Source organism: Oryctolagus cuniculus, chromosome 4 (genome assembly GCF_964237555.1).
Source record: "Oryctolagus cuniculus chromosome 4, mOryCun1.1, whole genome shotgun sequence".
NCBI lineage: Eukaryota > Metazoa > Chordata > Mammalia > Lagomorpha > Leporidae > Oryctolagus > Oryctolagus cuniculus.
Genome location: NC_091435.1, coordinates 49,529,802 through 49,537,466, shown reverse-complemented (window position 1 = coordinate 49,537,466; position 7,665 = coordinate 49,529,802).

The window sequence follows — 7,665 nt, the reverse complement described above, 5'->3', positions numbered from 1 at the left end:
AAAACTTGTAAATGATTGACATTTGGTATTTTAGGGAGAGAAGAAATGGATTTTGATGGCAGCATTTGGAATTAAAAAAATCTTAAGCTATGACACTATTCTTGTTTATGTGATCCCTTTGGTTCTTAGTCCTATCATTACGATCAATTGTAAACAGAAATTGATCATTGGGACTAGTGAGATGGCATTGGTACATGCCACCTCGATGGGATTGAACTGGAATCCCCTGGTATGTTTGTAACTCCACCGTTTGAGGCAAGTCAGCTTGAGCATGTCCTGAACTGCACATCTCTTCCCTCTCTTATTCCCACTCTTATATTTAACAGCAAACACTTTTCAGTTAAGTTTCAGCACTCAAGAAGAATTGTGTATTGATTACAGTATTCAACCAAAGTATTAAGTAGAACAAACAAAAACAATACTAAGAGGGATAACATATTAAGCTACTCATCAACAGTCAGGGTGAGGGCTGATCAAGTCACCGTTTCTCATAGTGTTCATTTCACTTTAACAGGTTTCCTTTTTGGTGCTCAGTTAGCTGTCACCTATCAAGGGGAACAAGTGGTATTTGTCCCTTTGGGATTGGCTTATTTCAGTCAACATAATGTTTTCCAAATTCCTAACAGGGATCACTTTTCAGTTAAAATTTAAACACCTAAGAACAATTGTGTGTTAATTACAGAGTTCAACCAATGGTGCTAGAACAAAAACAAAATACTAAAATGGATAAAGTATTACATTGTACATCAACCATCAGGACAAGAGCTGATCAAGTCACTGTTTTTCACAAATACTGCAAATACTAGCTGATAGAATCAAAAAGGGAGAGAATGATCCAACATGGGAAGTGAGATACACAGCTGACCCATAGAGTGGCAAATGTCCTAACAGCACTCTGGCCTCAGAATCAGCCCTTAAGGCATGCGGATCCGGCTGAAATGCCCATGAGAGTATTTCAGGCATGGAAAGCCAAGACACTCTAGGGGAAAAAAAACCTAAATGAAAGATCTCCACGAGTGAGATCCCAGTGGAAAGAATGGGTCATCAAAGAAGGAGGTACCTTTCTCTGAAGGGAGGAGAGAACTTCCACTTTGACCATGGCCTTGTCTAAATATGATCAGAGTCAGTGAACTCAGGGGGCTTCCATAGCCTTGGCAGCTCATGACAAGAGCCTAGGGTGATTACTGATGCCATAAACAAGGGTGTCAATTTGTTAAGTCAACAACAGGAGTCACTGTGCACTTACTCCTCATGTAGGATCTTTGTCCTTAGTGTGCTGTACATTGAGATTTAATGCTATAACTAGTACTCAAACAGTATTTTTCACTATGTTTCTGTGTGGGAGCAAACTGTTGAAATCTTTACTTAATGTATGCTAAACTGATCTTCTGTATATAAAGAGAATCAAAAATGAATCTTGATGTGAATGGAAGGGGAGAGGGAGTTTGAAATGGGAGGGTTGTGTGTGGGAGGGACGTTATGGGGGGGAAGCCATTGTAATCTTTATATTCATTAAATAAAAGTTAAAAAAAATCTTAAGCTATGAAATGAAAAAAAAAAACTAAATAGTGTGTAATGACAAAGGTAATTCATTTCAGTAAACACTAAGCTAGGTGTTGTGTTGGGGAATATTAACACAACCTATAGCATACTAGCTCTTCTGTGTCTTAGAATCTATTGGGAAGTTCATCAATGAACTCAACAATATCATGTAAAACAGTAAAATCAAAAGAAAAAAGGATTGAGCAGAAGAGAACCAAACAAGAAGCAAGCAGAGTTCTGCCCAGGGGTTGAGAGTGGGTTCCTAGAATCAGAGGCTCTCACACAGGACATAACATGGGTTGCTGGAGATTGTTTTATGATGAAATTTGCATACTTCAGATTTTCTTAGTGTTGGTCAAATGTAGTCTCTGTATTTCATCATACTGAATTTTAGTTTTACTTGTTCTTCTAAAAGTCTCTGTAACACATGACTCCTTGGGATACTCTACATTCACTCCTGGCATGTGGCCTTGGAGCTAGTAGCATTAAAAACAAGGAATGACTGGTTTTGGTAAACATTCCCATACTTGGAAATATTAAGATTTTGGAGATTACTTTAAACTTGAGGTTTTCGCAAACTATTGTAACAGGACAAGTAAATGAAATTGTAATCTGTAATCCTAGGAGAGATATATGTGACCCTTTAACAACATAGTCCTCAAAAACCTCAGCTACATCCTCCTTCCCTCTCCACTTGACCTCTATTACATTCTATATATTTAGTTAAATATGTTTTCATTTATTTGTGGATGAGGGAGAATCTTTCTCCCAAAATTCACAGCTTAGCCTACAACGTAATATTTTGTGAACTTCAAACATTTCTTTCTTTGTGAGCTTATTACCATATCTTATGGCATTTCAGAGGGTCTAGATTAGGCAACAATTCCAGCAAAAAGAATTTGTTTATACTTGTGCTGGCATTCGAAGTGTTTATTTATTTATTTATTTATTTAGATTTTGGATTACCATGTAGTACTTGTTAATGCAGTACAGTGCAATATTTTTTTGTTGTTGTTTTTGACAGGCAGAGTGGATAGTGAGAGAGACAGAGAGAAAGGTCTTCCTTTTCCATTGGTTCATTCCCCAATGGCCGCTGCTGCCAGCGTGCAGCGGCTATTGCACTGTGCTGATCCGAAGCCAGAAGCCAGGTGCTTCTCCTGGTCTCCCATGGGGTGCAGGGCCCAAGCACTTGGGCCATCCTCCACTGCACTCCCGGGCCACAGCAGAGAGCTGGCCTGGAAGAGGGGCAACCGGGACAGAATCCGGTGCCCCAACCATGACTAGAATCTGGTGTGCTGGTGCCACAGGTGGACAATTAACCTATTGAGCCACGGCGTTGGCCAGTACAGTGTAATATTTTAACATATCTACAAAGTGTAAACCATTGAAGTCATACAACTAGCTCTTCACTTCATGCTGACTTTCTGTTGGAGCCTACAAACCCCTCTCTTTCTGTTCTTTATGTCAGTTATATTACAGAATCGTGAACTTTAGTCGCCTAATCCACATGTATTTATTTAACCAATATTGACTGGATAATTACTACACATCTACAACTATTTAGTGTGGTGAAGAAAGAGTAAAGCACAATAAATTGATTTTTCTTGGGATTGGTGAGCAACTACTTTTCCAGGAAAAGCAGTGAACAAATATTTGGAAATAAGATATTTATGATAATGGGAGTACAGTGTTATTGTATCACTTAGAAAAGCATAGAGGATAAGGGATGAATTTATAAGTGAAACGATGGCTACACTGGAATTTGAAGCAAAATAAAAAGCTATGAGTTAGATAGGCACTCATTACTGCAGGATGCATGAGAAAACATACTCTAAGAAAGTAGCATGTACCAAGGCCATCAGTGAGAGTACAGATGTTATATTGACAACAACCAGCCTGATAAAAAATGGAGGTATAGAATTTAAGAGGTGAATACGAATGGAAGGTGGGAAAAGTGTTAAATAGAATAAAGTACCTCAAAGCCTCGAAAGCCACATTAATAGATTGGAGTCCATACTTCAGTAATGTGAAATCATTCAGGGAATGAAAGCTATGGAATGGTATAATCATATTTAAATTTCAAAACCTTAGCTCAGATTGCAGTATGGAGAATTGTTTTGTGGGAAGAACAATTTTGTCAGGAGTCCAAATGATATTTGCCGATGGCCTAAACCGTGGGAGAGCTGTAGCAATGAAGAGAAAACAATTGATCTTTGCTCCTCATATGCTGCAGGTTTATTCAGCCTTGCATGAATTTGCATATTTGAGCAGAATACTTACTACATTTCAGAAATAGCAAGCATTCTTTATAACCTTTCAACAGCAAATTGTTTCAGAATTTTTCTCATATGCAAATCGGGATACTACCAACTGTAATAATCCAAATAGTACATATTTTGCTATTAAGACATACTAGAGGAGCTCATATGTACCTTAAATGGTTTCTCCAAGAATACGAGGATGCTGACATACTGAGATTAAGGACAAGTTCCTTTCTGGAAAAGCAAGAAAAATTAGCAAAAATAATATTTCAGCATTGCATATGCAAGGGCACTATAGAGATTATGCAGGAAATTACAGGAATACAGATTAGAAAAATAAATTGAGATCAGTTTGTAGATAATTCTGATATCATAAAATTTTGACCCAATTTTTGGACAATTCATAACGAGTGGACTTTTTGTAGAAGAGTGCATAGTGTGCTTAATGTAGAAGAAAACACTTTTTAGTTTTATTTAATGGAAGACAATTTCAGAATATTTTATGTATCAGAAGTAAAACTGTTCCATTTGAAAATGTCCTATGTTGTCTCAGTCTGAGAATTGCCAAAAATAAGGAGAAATACAATTCATGGGTGGTAAAGTCAATATGTATAAAAAGTTTTAAAGTCATCAATGCTTCTGTTAATGTGAACACAGGGAAGGCAGTGATCAGGAAAATCTCATTTTGCACTGAGATTTTTCTGGAATTTAGGGCAACTGTCCTAGCTAATGATAGAGAGCAGCTTAAATAAATGGTGTCCAAGTTTTGGAAGAGGGTACATTGTTCAAACATTATGATTTTACAGTGGTTTGTGTAACACATTGGGAAACGGAAATTTTACTCACTTTACTTTGTCATTCCATGAGAAACAAAAGGAGGGCAACTAAACTTTAACACTGTTCTTTACAAGGAATTTGCTATGGATCTGTGTCAAAGACTAAGTGCCCCAGATGGAAAAATACTTAAATAAAACGTTTTCTGAGAACTATCAATTTTATGCAGCATATGAAGTACCAAATAATTTGCACTAGGTTAAACCAAGTTGTAGCCAAGCATGAAAATGGGACTTAACTTCAAATAACTCCGTCACTAACTTATTTCCAATGAAAAGAAAGGAAACAGCACAAGCTACTTATTAGAACAAGGTCTGGGCATTGAGTATAACTTGGCTAATTTTAGAAGGAGTATATAGAATACTTGTGACTGTGGTTCAAGGCATATCAATAGCTAGGTTCCTTAATTTCAATAATTACAACAATGAAACATACAACATGGCCATTATTTACTAATCTTTCATTTTTACCTGATTGACTTCCTTGCACCTCATGTGTAAATTGTTCCACTAATATGTTCAGTTTTCCCCACAATAATCTTTTTTTCTGCCCCACTAAAACATCAACATAAATAACAGTTGTGTATGACTTATCAGATGTTATGTGTTTTCATTTTTGTATTCGTTTTTTTAACTTAATAGTTTATTTTTGAGATGACATTTTTCATTTAAATTACAGTCAAAGGCTTAATGGCTATGTTATGGGCTAAATTAAGCCAAAATTTAATATTTCAGATTCTTGCCATTTACTTAGAGAAGAATTCTGAGCACCAACTCAAACAAGACATGCAGTATGATAAGGTTTAGAATTTGTTTAGAGAGTGAGAAGAATACACAGGAACATGAGGGCTTTATTAAGGGAGAGAGGAACAAGAAGAGTAAATAGGGAGTTCCATACCAGTCTTTCCCAGGGTCCACAAGGAGAGAGGCCAGAGGCTGCAAGTGAGAAGGCACGTGGGCTAGAGAGTTGGCAAGAGAGAGAGAGAGAGAGAGCCCTGCACTCTCCAGGCCTCTTATTCCCTTCCCAAATGGGAATGGTTACATAGTCTGCTTGACAGGTGGGTGGATACAGGTGAGAGTACATGGGGACAAGGAGGGTGTGGCCTCTAATACCGGAGCCTAATCTAACTCCTTGACCAGGCCCATATCATTCCCCCCTCAGAGATTCCTGACCCTTAATCTCAAGAGGAAGTTGAAGGGCACAGATTCATCATACTTTCTATATCTACTTCCTGCCGATCATGGATGCACACCCTGCCTGTTCTGGGTCTGGAAATCTCTTCCTGTCTCATCTAATAAATTCATTTCATGAGCTGGAGTATTTTCAGTCTCTGCCAATGGCTGTTTCACCTGCCTAGTCATCATTACTCTGAGAAGTTGTTGAGTTTTGAAACTCAAATATTTATCCATCAGCCTGAGCAGAATTGTAACAAAACAAATTGCAAGTGGAGTGCCCTTTAAGATAGTAAGAACATAGACTCCCAGATAGTAGGTGGTAATAAGCTATCATTATTCAGATTATAAAACCACTTAACCCGATAGAGATTTTTATTGTGTCTTTCAGTGAGCATACTACTGTTCTAGTAAATGTGACAGATTCCATAAATCATTGTGCATATTCTTCCTTGTTCTATTAGTATATATCCCAAGGCATGTGTGTGGTCCATAACTAACTTGGAGTATCCATAGACATACGTACTTGCAGTAAAATTTGGCCTAAAGTGTAAGCTAGATTGCCTTAAGCAACGGTCAGATTTTTAAAATTAGCTTCATGTAGCTCACCAGGATCTTCTAGTATTATAATTGAAAATCCCACTAAGGAGTTTTTCTGCTAATAACAGCTCCCAGAAAGAATCAAAAGAAGAGATAGGTACAACATGTCTGCCTTAAAGTGCAGCAATCTTGATGTGATGAAGGCAAAAGCTTTAAACTTACCTTTTTGCTTTTTGAAGAGGTATTTAAGATTTTTCGGTTGGCTCACGGGAGTAGGTAGATGTATCTTTTAAGTGCACCTGTGAGGACTCAAGAGGTAGAACTTTAATGATTGGCAAACCCAGCTTGAGAGGCCCTGTAATTTCATTGTGGTAGGTGTGCTCAGCAGCACCTGATAGTGACCCTTCCAGTTAGGATGCAATTGGCCTGATCCTTCCTTCCTAGTTTTTTAATAAAATTAAATTTCCTGGGGAAATAGGCTGCTCATGAGTCTTAGAATCTGGCACTGGCAGAACTTTATTACCACACTATATCAAAGCCTTTTGTATTTGACCTAAATTGATAATATACTTTATCTGATCTTGAATCTATGAATTAAAGAGGAGGTGAGGCCGGCGCCGTGGCTCACTAGGCTAATCCTCTGCCTTGCGGCGCCGGCACACAGGGTTCTAGTCCTGGTCGGGGCACCGGATTCTGTCCCGGTTGCCCCTCTTCCAGGCCAGCTCTCTGCTGTGGCCCGGGAGTGCAGTGGAGGATGGCCCAAGTCCTTGGGCCCTGCACCCCATGGGAGACCAGGAGAAGCACCTGGCTCCTGGCTCCTGCCTTTGGATCAGCGCGGTGTGCCGGCCGCAGTGCGCTGGCCGCGGCGGCCATTGGAGGGTGAACCAATGGCAAAGGAAGACCTTTCTCTCTGTCTCTCTCCCTCACTGTCCACTCTGCCTGTCAAAAAAAAAAAAAAAGAGAGGAGGTGAGAGGTGAGGAAAGGCTTTCCATATAGCATCCTCATAAGGTTTACGTCAGTCTTGGATGCTATTCTAAGGAGGGCAATAGGCAATAGTTGAAGCCACATTTCCGAGTTCTCTTGGCAAAGCTTAGCTAGGATTTCTTAAGACTATAGTTAGCCATTTCAAATTAACCTGATGACTGAGGTGTCTAAGACATGGAGATGGTAAGAAATTCCTAGAGTAGCAGCTACCTGTTGAGTTATTTTAGACAAAAATGAAGGTCCATTGTCACTTGGGAGTGACCATGGGAGTCCAAAGCATTGCACAATGTCCTTCACAAGGTTTTGGATACCTCTTGTATCTTTTCTATTG